Genomic DNA, 13206 nt, shown 5'->3' on the forward strand with positions numbered 1-13206 from the left:
AATTATCCTGAATAAAGGAATACTGAATTGTTTTCAGCAGCTTCTGATTAAGGAAGCCATATACCTCCTAAAAGATTTTGAACCAAAAAAAAAAAAAAGTTAAAGATTTGACTTATTAAGAAGTAAGCTTCAGTTATGTGGGTAATTATCTACTCTGGGCTATTTTGGCCTTGTTTTACACCATTCAAACGAGGCACTACTGTAGAGCAAAGCCTTTTTCTTTTTTCTTTTTAAAGTAAGTTGCCCCATATAGAATCATCAAAGGTTTATCACTTTCTAAAAGCTGAATGAAGGATCAGATAACATTTGTATTATAAAATAGATTACTTTTTCATTTTTCTGTGTTTAATATGTATGTAGAAATTAGACATTAAAGATCAGAGAAAGACTACAATCGCCTTTTTCTTTTATTGTGCAAGTACCTGTCTAAGAAGTCCCCAGACTTAGAACTAGGCATTAGGAGAAGCATTTGTGGAGCAGGGAGTCATGGGGATGAAAGGTTATAGATAAGAGAACTCTGAGTGTGGATTTTAATCCACTTGGGAAACTGTCAGCAGCATAATTAGAAGAATAACCTGCATGGGGACCATGCCGAATGCAGCTGCTATAACCTCAACCTATGACAATTTAGAAAATCCATCTTTTTTAGCCTTAAAATAAAAGCTTTTCCCACCTCCAGGACAGTCTGGAGAATATGTCCTCTGTAAACTCTGCATGAAGACTGATTTGAGATTACTGAAAGAAGCATACAGCATATTTCATTGGGGATACATTTCCAAATTAGAACAGGATTTCTCTTAAAGTGTTTTATCTTGTTAACTCTTCAGTGGTTTGAAGTTCTTGGTTTTGTATGGTGCGTGTGTTCCTTTTTTTTTTTTTTTTTTTGAAAGCATACTTAGCCAAAGTCTAAATTCTTTGGGAAGAAAAGTCAGGATGGCCTGATTTAGTCAGTGCCAATAGCCATCAATTTCCAGGAGAAAAGATAGGGGAATAAATAAATCAGCCGAGTACCGTGCTAAAACAGCTAGACAGGCCAAACCATTTATTACCCAGAAAACCAACACATACAGAATAGAAGGAATGGAGAGAAAGAGGGGACTATAGATTCTAAGCCAAAGTAGTAAATTTTATAAACACTGTAAGCTTTCAGGAGAACACCTGATGTTTTCATTAGGTAAGTGTTGTTATTGTTTGCAAGTAACAAAAATTCACTGAAGCTAGTAAGGCAAAATAATTGAGATATTCATTTGTGACTTTGGATATTCTTCAACTTCTTCCTTCATTTACAATTGATAGCCAGGCTCTTTTTTTTTAATGTAGTTATTTCCCTCTCTCCTTTATTTACTTTTCAGTTTTATTGAGATATAATTGACATATGTCACTGCATGAATTTCAGGTGTATAACATAAAGGTGTGACTTACATCTATTGTGAGCTGCTTACCACAATAAGTTTAGTTAACATTCATCATCTCATATAGACACAATAAAAAGAAATGGGGGAAAAAAGTTATTTTCTCCTTGTGATGAGAACTCTTAGGATTTATTCTCTGAATGACTTCCCTATAAATCAAACTATGGTGGTAGCTATACCCATCATGCTGCACATTGCGTCTCTAGTACTTATTTGTCTTGTAACTGGAAGCTTGTACCTTTTGGCCACCTTCTGCCAGTTTCCCCTCCCCCCACCCCACAACCTCTGGTTACGAAAAATCTGATTTCTCTTTCTATGAATTTGGGTTTTTTTTTCCTGTATTGTTTTGTTTTTTAGATTCTACATGTAAGTGGGATCATATAGTATTTGTATTTCTCTGACTTATTTCACTTAGCACAAAGCCCTCAAGGTCCATCCATGTCATCACAAATGGCACAATATCCTCATTTTTTATGGCTGAATAATATTCCATTGTATCTGTGTATATACATATACATACCACAACTTCTTTATTCATTCATCTACCAATGGACACTAAGTTTGTTTCCTTGTCTTGGCTACTGTAAATATTGCTGGATAGCTGGGCTCTTTATATTTCATATCTTCGGAGTCATTTGCAGGTTCTAGACTAGAAGTTGCTTGAAGGCACCAGCTCTTTCTATCCTTTATGAAAGCCTAAACTTCTTATACAGATTAGGATAGAAAAAGGAATGCTTTTATGAGACTTTAGAAGGGAGAGGGTAAAGGCAAGGGCAGGGCTTTGTTCCTCTCTCAGTTCAGTGAAAGGATGGCCTTTGTAGGTCCTGTTGGTAGCAGGGTATTGCTCAGTGCTTACGACAGTGACATCAGAAGGGGTATAACCTCAGAGGGGATGGAACCACGGCCACTGCTAAAGCCTAGACCTAAGGCACAAGATCCTCCAGCAGCACTAAATTTTCATACACACCAAGTCCAGCAAGATAGCAGTGAGCCTTCAGATCCCAAGAGACCTTGAGGACTGAGATGATGTGTATCGAGCATGAATTCCTGCTGACTAATGGCCCCTTACTGGAGGAGGATTCCTGAGACATTGGTGTTGCCCAAGACCCTTGAACCTTTACAGAGCACTTTGGGTGGGTGTGAGAGTAGAAGTAATAACCAATGAGGTGCAGTTCCAGCCAGTATAGTAGGATGAGGACTGGGAGATGAATTTAAGCAGACTTAGAAAAGTAAATAAAATTTGATATTTTTCATAGTTTACAGACCAACATTTAGACCCACTGTACTTAGGAAGAAGTGCAAATTTTATCTTAAGCGTAAAATTATCTTGTGATCCTTGCTTATATCCGCATACCTACCTCCTTCTACCACCCTCCTTGCTTACTGTACTCTAGCCAGGCTGATTAGTCCCCAGTCTGCCTGCTCCTTTATACCTGAGGATTTTTCTGTTTAAACCTCCTTTTGCCTGAAAGATGCTCCTTCAAATATTTGCATGACTGGCTTCTCCTCACCCTTCAGATCTTACCTTAAATGTCATTTCCTAGCAGAGGTTATCCCTGATCGTGCTAAATAAAAAGACCCTTCTCTCAAACACACTTCTATGGCAAAACAGTTATTCTCAATTACCCTGCTTTATATTCCTTCTTAGGAAATATCATAAACCAGATAAATAGATATATAGAAAAATAGATAGGCAGACAAACAGATAATGTATTATTTTTCTTGACCTGCCATACCAAACACCACAGACCGAGGGGCTTAACAACAGAAATGTATTTTCTCATATTTCTGGAGGCCAGAAGCCCAAAGTCAAGGCATTGGCAGGCTTAATTTCTTCTGAAGCTTCTCTTCTTGGCTTCCAGATGGCTCTCTCTTGCTATGTCACATAGTCTTTTCTCTGTGTGTCTTAATTTCATCTTCTTATAAGGACACATGTCATACTGGATTAGACATCTTGGCCTACCCATTCAGCCTACTTTTCCTTAATTACTTTTTTAAAGGCCTCTAAATATAGACACATTCTGAGGTACTAGGGATTAGAACTTCAACACATGAGTTTTGAGGGGATACAATTCAGCCTGTGATAGATAGATAGATAGATAGATAGATAGATAGATAGATAGATAGATAGATTATAGAATCTTAGTAACTTATTTTGCTGGAGAGAGGTACTCGTCTGGCTGTGGGCCTAAGGGAAGAGGTCTGGGGCCCTCCTACTTGCCCTAATCCTTACTTTCCTACCTTCAGAGACACCTGGCATCTTTAATTCCTAAGACATGATGAAAATAGCATGAATCAGTTTGCTTATTTTGATTTTCTATAGCCCACCTTTACTTCTTTCCTCTACCAGTCACTTAAGAAACCATAAAAAACCTCAAATCATATTCGGTTATTAGCCATACAGCTGTTTCTCGTGTTCTGAAATATTGTTGGCATTTCTTACTGGCTGTTCTTTTTTCCCTTATTCACTTTGTTATTTTGATTTTATACATTTTTTTTCTTCCTTTATAATCATTCTAGTAGGGTTTCATGATGGTGTGGACATAATCTGCAGATTTAATGCTTCATGGTTAATTTAATCTAGAATCTGCTGTATCACTTTTAGCTTTGTTTAACATGACTTTAAGGTCCTGGGGCACCTGGGTGGCTCAGTCAGTTAAGCGTCCAAACTCTTGATTTTGGGTTAGGCCATGATCCTGTGGTTCGGGAGTTTAAGCTCCGCATTGAGCTCTGGGCTTACAGTGTGGAACTGCTTCGGACTCTCTCTCCCTTTCCCTCTCTCTACCCCTCCCCTGTTCATGTGCACTTTCTCTCTCTCAAAATAAATAAATACACTTAAAAAAAATGACTTTAAGATCCTAAAACCTGGTTCCAAATCCTGGTGAGATCCTTATTATTAATTGTGCAAAAGTTCTATTCTTGGTGATCAACATGTTTGTTTTTATAGAATTACATAAGAGGGAATATTACCTAGGAAATTACAAACATTATATCTAACATTGGTTCTAGTTACTATGGATTTGGTGAAATTTTTATGTATAAACCTGGGTCAATATATAACAAAATGATACCACATCACACAGTAGCATTTAGATCATTTAAAAAAAGATTATCTGGCCCAATGTAGCTTTTGATTTCAGTTCTCATTACTTGCCTAGATAAAACTTACATATAGTCCAATCAGATCGTCTGCTTATTCTCCCACCATGGCTCAGATATTTCAGCTTGGGTGCTTTTGTTTAGTGTATTTCTTCCTTCTAGATAATTTTAAATGATGATTCATCTTCATTTGTTAAAGTCCTTTCCATTTTTCAATGCCCACTTCAAAAGTCATCTTTCTTGATGCTCTTACCTAGATGTTCTGCCTCTCCTTTGAATTTAATATTTCTACCTCTCTTCTGACCCTTACTTGACTCTAGTCAACTTGTGAGTGAACTTGGCATATCATTCTTACTACTCTAAAAGCATCTAGAAAACAAAGTTCTGGCCAATTCTTCATGAGTGCCTATGTCACTACTTTGCATTTAGTAAGAGCTCAATAAAATCCGTTGATTTGAACAGAACTCCCAGGTCGCAGTAACTTTAGTTGAAAATTAATGGGAAATATAAACTTATTTAAATAGTAATATCCATGAAATAGAAAGCAAAATCTGCTTTTAATACTATCACGTATCCTCCTGCCAAATTAAAACCCAACCAAAGCATAAATCCAAAATCACACTTAATTTTCATGTTACGTAGGTAATGTGGGGATTTTTGTTTTTGTTTTTGTTTTGTTTTGTATTTATAGAAATTAGGGCAGTGTCTTGAAAACTGATTACATAGAGTTATAAGAAAGGGTTTTAGGATAAATTTAATACGGGCTTAAAGATCTGTCAGTCCGTTAGGTACAAAAGACGTAAGGAGTATCTTTGGCTATTATTAGAATAACAGAAATGAAGAAGACATGAGTTTAAAAGATATTCCTGCTAAAGCAGAAATGGGAGCAGAGATCAGTAGTTTAAGAAGGGAAAGGAGCACAACTAAGCAGATGATACATCTAGTAGTTTTTCCCCAAGAGGTTTTGAGTATAAAGAAGTGGCTCTACCAATGTACTAAAAGCCCTTCAGGGAATCATGAAGCTTCGGTGCATTGATCTGTGCCACAAAATGGGAAATTCAGAGGAGTGAAGATAGGTCGGCCTCAATAATTTCAGAAAACTTTGACTCCTCGAAACCAATACACATTTCAATATAACAAATAGTATAATTTTTCAATGTTGTACAGCATTAGTGAGTTACAACCAAGGATTTTCTCATCTTGCTTGTTCCACGGTTATGTCATCAGGGACAGAAACAGGGCAAATTTTCTTTTTCCACATTCTGTACACATGACCAAGCAATGGCGTGTCACGAGGAAGATGAAAATTCAGGAAGATATAGTAATAGGCGTTTTTAAATATTAAGCAAAAGGAGTACCCGGTACTGTGTCATAGATAGTACAACTATCTGCTCAGCAAATGAGTTCAAGTTTAATTCCTCAATCTAGTCACGGGTGTTTATTAAGTGTTAATTGGTAGTTCTAAGCTGATATGAAAGAAGTTATAAGTAATCAAAATACCTTTTCCTGTATTGTTGAAGTTAGCAAATCGTGCTGCCAACATAGCTCCACAGCATGTTAGAATAGGTTATGACATCAAATAACTCATAGTTGCTCATTATGCATAGGAGGCCTAGTGCACAGATTTTTGAAGTCTTTTTGTCCAGTGCCCAAAGCTAATTAGTGGAAAAACCAGGACTAAAATTCTAGTCACCCCTGTTTTGGGTTCACTTGGTCTTTTTCTACTCATCACACTGCAGGGGTGTGATGAGTAGAGAAAACAAGGCAGGGTTATTGAGCAATAGATGTAGAAACTATTCTGATCATTTACCATAAAGCACTTTGAAGCCTCATTTCTTTTTTTAATCAGGAGAATCTATAAAATTCTTTAATCATCTTTAGGTGTGGTGCCGTGTATTTATATTCAGCTAAAAAGAACGAGTCATAACTGTATGCCTTCATTCATTCACTTGACCAGCATTTACTATGTTCCTACTATGTGCTAGTCTCAGCAAAATCTATTATTGCAGTTCATTGAGAATATCCTTAACAGTGGTGGGTTTTTATAATAACTTATTTTTTTTAAAGAGACAGAGAAGAAGGGCAGAAGTAGAGGGAAAGAGAATTTTAAGCACACTGCACATCCAGCACAGAACTCGATGCAGGGCTCTGTAAGGGGCTCCATGAGATCATGACCTGAGCTGAAATCAAGAGTCCTATGCTTTTTCGACTGAGCCACCCAGGCACCCCAACAGAGGTGGGTTTTTGATACAAACAAGTGCATTCAGAGAGTTTAAGGGGAAATAAATAGGGTTTATAAAGTACATGTCCCTGTTTTGCTTAAGACCTTTACATGTGGTACCCAAACTATTTTCTTTGATAGCTATAAACAGTTCCTTTAACTTCAGTCAGTCATTTGAACACCAATCCCTTAGTTCCAGAACTGTTGAAAATATAGATAAATCATCTCACATTTCAGTCTTTCACCCGGTAAGTATGTAGCGCAGTCATATTGTTATGAACAAAGATATGGGGAAACAGGACTGGTCCATTATTACAGATAAGATCTTCTGGTTTTTAAGGAATAATGTTCGAAACATAATGTTATATAAAAGTGAAGTAATCTTAATAGCTGTTTAACTCTCTTGCTGGAACTTGGTTATTGGGCAGCAGTAAGGAGTTTTGGGGGGCATTTGTAGTGGATTTCTTTTTATAGCTTTCATGATTATTAGGCAAAAGCATGTCATGAGAATAGTAAAGCCATGCCTTTTGCTTTCTGAGCAGGTCTCTGTAAGCAATTTAATATGGTTCACCGAGAGAGGGTATGGTAGCTAGTCCATGTTAAGCCTAAACAAACTGCAGTAGAAATTGAAATGGTTGTTCCTGGCTCAATTCATGCCCCTGGATTAAACTGAAATATTACCCATGTCATGTAGGGATATTGAAGAGAGTTGTAATTCTGTTGGTTTCAACTAGGTACTGCCAGCAGTACCTGCCATATGAAAAACAGTGAAAATACATTTCCCGAAGAATTATTAGTAAAAGGTGAAACTCCAACAAGGAGTGCAATTCAAAATAGTAATAAAATAAAGAATAAGGAAAATTATTTGCTATCTAGAAGAGTAAAATTATGGAAAGCTGTCATCAGTGAAATTACCCTCCTCATAGAGTTACAGAATTGTTTAGATTTCTCTTACCGCTGCTGTTGAGTAAGCTAAGTTTACATTGTTTCCAGAGATACACACATTATATTATTTATTTCCATAACTGGTAAAATTCCAGCATCATAAATAACTTTCCCACAGCCTGTGTGGTTTTATTTAGTGTGTACATATTAATGCCTTAAATTACATTTCTATAGCACATTCAATGAGCATACTAATAAAATCACAGCCGCTTCAGTGACCTTGAGACTGAACCTCAGTCCTTCACCTACAGAATTTTAAAAATACAGACATAGAGGAGGCACAGGGAAGATGCATAAGTAATTGTGGATTCAAAGCATATGTTTATCTCTGGGAGTATTTGCTCCTCAAATGTTGTTAATATTTAAATATACATTTTCGAAAGCAGCCATTCTCTAATAATAACTCTTGCAACCAGCCTAAAATTTTGCAGCCTGCCAATCTTCCAGTTAGACCCCTTAACTGTGCTGGTCTCTATAATAGTAATTGTCAATTTGACAATCCCTCTAATCACCACAGCACTTTGCAGGTATTAGCCAGGAAATTTCCCGTAACTCCTCTGAGCTGTAGCTCTCTGCCTTCTTAAAGGAGGGACAAATGAGCATAAGTGACTTGTTCTAGAACTGCAAAGAAGAGTGAAAGACAGGTCTGGGATTAAAATTCTGGGATCAGCAACTACTAAAATCAACCTTCTGGTATCAGCAAAGCCATTTGTGGATTTTGGTTCCCTCATGAAAAGTGAAGCATAGAGACATGAACATATTCAAGACTCTCCAGTCAAGTGTATTCATACTTTGCTTCTGCCCACATAAGTCTAGGTTTCCTTATTTGTAAGGTTGAGATTACAGTGAAAAGTAAAACGGGATGAACAAAAACTCTAAAGTAACAAGAAGTTTTTGAAATACTATTACAACCTGGAGTGATCCCAAAGCTCACTACTGCTCAGCCCTCAGAAAATACTTGAGAAAAATCTCGTCTCTGAGAATGCTACTACTGAGGACGTTTCGGGAAGGACAGTATAGACTTTGTGGTTATCAAACAACTAAGCATTATGCCTGTTATCCCTTACCTTTTTTTTTAGCTGTAATGTTACCATCATATTTTAAAAAGTAAGCAGACAAGGGGTACCTTGGTAGCTCAGTCGGTTAAGCACCTGACTTTGGCTCAGGTCATGATCTTGTGGTTTCATGAGTTCGAGCCCTGTGTCAGGCTCTGTGTTGATAGCTCAGAGCCTGGAGCCTGTTTCAGATTCTGTGTTTCCCTCTCTCTCTGCCCCTCTCCAGCTCACACTCTGTTTCTCTCTCTCTCTCTCTCTCAAAAATAAAAAACATTAAAAATGTTTTTTTTTAAAAGTAAGCAGACAAAAAGTACTTTTTGGATGGTTGGTTTTATACTATCTGCCATTTTGAGGAAAAATTAAAATGAGAAAGTATATTTTTGGAAATTATTTACATTCTACAGAATATCTTTACATTCTACAATAAAATATTTTTATTAAAATTAGATCAATATGTTTTTCTCATAATGGTAGTATATACTTATAAAACAGTTCAAACCAGTATCATTTAACACTATGAAAATCAGAAAATTAAGATTTGGTTACAATTTACTTAAAGTAGAGGAGAGGATAGAAATCTAAAAACAAAACAAAACAGAAAATCTATCTATTAAGATAAAACCAGAGGAAGTGGAAGAAAAAGGAGACATGACTAATTAACATTCTAGTCAATTATTAGTGTGCTCTACTTCCTGGAATATTCTAAACCATAAACTCACTGCATATTTCAGACCTACAAAGGTAGTGAGAGAGATTATCTTTTAATATGATGTCTTCATTTAATACTGCATTTCCTTGATTCTAAGACCCACATTTTTTTCCACATTTTAACATCACTGAAATTGAAATGCATCCTACAATCAAAAGTATCTCATTATTGCTGTTGGCTAATGTTTCCAAATTTCTATTAAGTATTCATGCTTGGGATTCATTAATGAAAAATCAGAATTTAAGAGAATTTTCAGGAATTCCCTGAACTATGTTATTCTGCATTTTTCACAACACACTATTTATGTGTTTTAAATAATGAGTGACCATGGTAACAAACAGTGGATTGTTTTTCTATGATAGGGTTATACTGAGAATTTCAGAGGTTTACTATTTAAAAACAGTGAGAAAATGCACAGTTTGTGGATAACCCATAAATCTGCCTGATATAAACATCATAATAAGACACATTTATGAAGTTAAATAAAAGTTATTTAAAGAAAGAGTTTGCTAACCATTTAATATTTAAAAGTTCTTATTCTTAAAATGAAAATTTTAAATATAAAACATGAATTGACCCATCTGACAATCTTGATCTTTGTTTTGTAACAAATATTCCAGATGTTAAAAACATTTCTTCCATTTCAATCAAATCCATATCAGTTGATGAGTTGCTGTTGATTTGATTGAATTAAGAGTGTATTCGAAGCAACCTCAACTTCTTCAAGTTTGTTAAGGTACATGCTGCTTCATATTAACAACCACAAAAATGAAGGAGTACTATTTTTTCAATTTTCCTTGATTTTGATGTTGATATCAATATTGCTTTTGCTATTTCATATCTTAGATCCGTTTCCAATTTCATTTCGTAGTATTCCACAACAATATTCTCAGCTTCCTTTTTTGTATCTCTTTTGTTAAAATATTTACAAAGAAGTGTACTGATACCAGATATCCAAACACTACAAAATGCCAGTGAACATTGCTGGGAAGTATTAGAATAACATAACATTTGAGTTTCCCAGCAGGGAAAACAGTACTATACAGAGTCATAGTCAAAATTGCTGCTTTAAGGACTCAAATTTGTTAATTCATGGAATACTGCTCATCAAATTTTTGTGACTATACAATGTTTATAAACTTAATAGTTATTTTATTTGCAAGATTTTTTTCACTATTAGCTGCAGAAACGGCTATAAATTCACATACAACATAGCAACAACTGCAAGCAAGAATGATTGATTAGTAATGTCTCTCCATTGATTGTTAAGCTTTAATTTTCACAGGAAAATTATAATATTTTTCCTGTTTTCTCTATTGATTTTTGTGACAAGATTTTTGATTCAGAAACATGTATAAATTTCCTGAGGATTTTCCATGTGGAAATGCTACTGCCAACCAGACAGCAGTTAGGATACAGTTGTTACTTGTACATTTGTAAATGTCAGTATATTGAGAATCAAAATTTACAGAATGAGTGTCAGCAGCTTAGAAGAAAACCTCAGAGATACTATAGAACACTTTTTAAAATCTTTAACGGGTTTCAAGGGAAAGGTAGAAGAGGGGATGTATCAAAAATGTTTAACACTGTTTCTTGAGTTTCAAAAGCAAACTAGTTCTGCATAATTGCAAAGCCTATTTAAAAGCCCAGTGATAAAGCCTTTAGTTCTCTGAGCATTTTTTTTTTCTTTGAACTGCTATATCAACAATAATTTTAATGGCATACAAGATGTTATAGTGAAGGGAAAAATGGACATCAAATAACTCAGAGTCAAAAAGTGATTCCAAAGAATTGGAGTCTGTAAGTGAAGGTATTTTAGGGCTCTAACCAATTTAGTTAGCTTAAATTTTCCTTTTTACATAGGCATATAATAAGTGATTAACTTGTATATAATTAAGTCTGAGGTCTCCTCATAAGTATTAAGTAGGATTTCAAAGTGATAAGAAAGTATTTCTTAATAGTTTAATTTGTAGTGTTTTTTTTATTGGTAAATAACATAATAATACATGTTATAATCAGTGATATCTCAGATTGGATAAAACAATATAGATGCAGGAACTGAGGCTGAGAGATTACATGATTTCTCAAACACATCTGATGTTTTGCCAAATGTGCATACAGGATTTAAAACTGTGTGTATATATATATATATATTTACATATATTTATATATATTTAAAGGGGCGCCTGGGTGGCTCAGTTGGTTGAGTATCTGACTTCGGCTCAGGTCATGATCTTGCAATTTGTGGGTTCGAGCCCCGCGTCGGGCTCTGTGCTGATAGCTCAGAGCCTGGAGCCTGCTTCAGATTCTGTGTCTCCTTCTCTCTCTGTCCCTCCCCTGCTCGTGCTGTCTCTCTCTCTCTCTCTCTCTCTGTCTCTCTCTCTCTCTCAAAAATAAATAAATGCAAAAAAAATTTAAAAAAATTAATTCTAACATTTTTTAGGCCTAACTATATTGATACACATAGATTAAGTACAATAATTTTAACTCTTGAATAGTATTACATCCAATGAATATCCCACAATTTACCAAATTCCATACTGATGAGCTTTTCCAATGTTAATTACTAACGATGCTGCAGTAAGCATCTATATTAGTTAAGGCAAACTTAGGTGCTCTAATTACAAATCCCCAAATATATGATGGCTCAAACATCATAGGACTTTATTCCTAGCTCCCAGACAGACCAAAATGCACATTCTTGATTGGTGAAGGTCCTCCTCCAAGGAGAATGGCCCAGGTTCTTCCATCTTAAGAGTCCACTCTTTTTTATCTTATGGCTTTCAAAGTCTCAGCTTGTTTGCTTCAAGCCAGTGGAAGAAGAAAAAGCATGAGGATTATTATTTGGCTGTTTTTTATGGGACAGATCTGGATGTATTGCACATTAATTCTACTCACCTCTTGCTAGAATTCAGTAACGGGGCCACAACTAATGATAATGAGGTTAGAAAATGTAGTCTAACTGTATGGCCAGGAAAAGGAGGATATAGGTTTGGTGAAGGGCTATCACTTCCTGCCACAAAATCCGTTATGTATGTCTCCTTGTGCCCACTTATGAGAGTCCATCAAGGACATATGCCTATATGTGGAACTGTTGTGGGTCTTGGTGAATAAATCTGACACTTGATTAAACATCAGTCACTATAAGTGTTTTACGGCTCTCACATCTTAATCAATTCTTGAGATTATCAGTTTAAAACAATATTTGCAAGGTGATAACTGCCAAGGAGTATCTAAGAATTGCTTTAATTTGCATTCTCTTAATTAATAGTAATATCGAGAATCTTTTCATGATTATTGGTCACTCAAGTGGCTTTCTTCTATAAACTCCCTACTTCTATCTTTTGCTCACTTTTCTATTATCTTTTACTTTTGAGTAGTATTTGTTCTTCATATATTGTATAACTAATTTTTTTAATGTTTATTTCTGAGAGAGAGAGAGTGTGCATGAGTGGGGGAGAGGCAGAGAGAGAGAGAGAGAGAGAGAGAGAGAGAGAGAGACAGAACCTGAAGTAGGCTCCAGGCCCTGAGCTGTCAGCACAGAGCCTGATGTGGGGCTCGAACTCATGAACCATGAGACCATGACCTGAGCTGAAGTCGGGCACTTAACTGAGCCACCCAGACACCCCTGTCCTTTCTATATTCTAGATAATAATTCTTTGATGGTTATTTTCATTGCAAACATATTCTCCCAGTTGTGGCTTATATTTCCATTGTGTTTATGCCTCTTGACATACAGAAGTTAATTTTAATGTACTTAAATTT

The 13206-nt window shown here is 35.7% G+C and overlaps 1 long non-coding RNA gene across 10 annotated transcripts in view; it reads left to right on the forward strand.

Annotated features, from left to right (window-relative positions):
- LOC113599310 (uncharacterized) overlaps positions 1 to 13206 on the forward strand; it is a 72086-nt gene that overhangs the window by 25532 nt on the left and 33348 nt on the right. For 2 of the 10 annotated variants that reach the window (XR_008294958.1, XR_008294960.1), the window contains exon 4: positions 6579 to 6747. The exons of the other annotated variants lie outside the window; for them this stretch is intronic. This is a non-coding gene — a long non-coding RNA (uncharacterized LOC113599310). The remainder of the gene's footprint in view (positions 1 to 6578; positions 6748 to 13206) is intronic. 10 annotated transcript variants of the gene reach the window in all.

Source organism: Acinonyx jubatus, chromosome C1, assembly GCF_027475565.1.
Source record: "Acinonyx jubatus isolate Ajub_Pintada_27869175 chromosome C1, VMU_Ajub_asm_v1.0, whole genome shotgun sequence".
Classification (NCBI taxonomy): Eukaryota; Metazoa; Chordata; class Mammalia; order Carnivora; family Felidae; genus Acinonyx; species Acinonyx jubatus.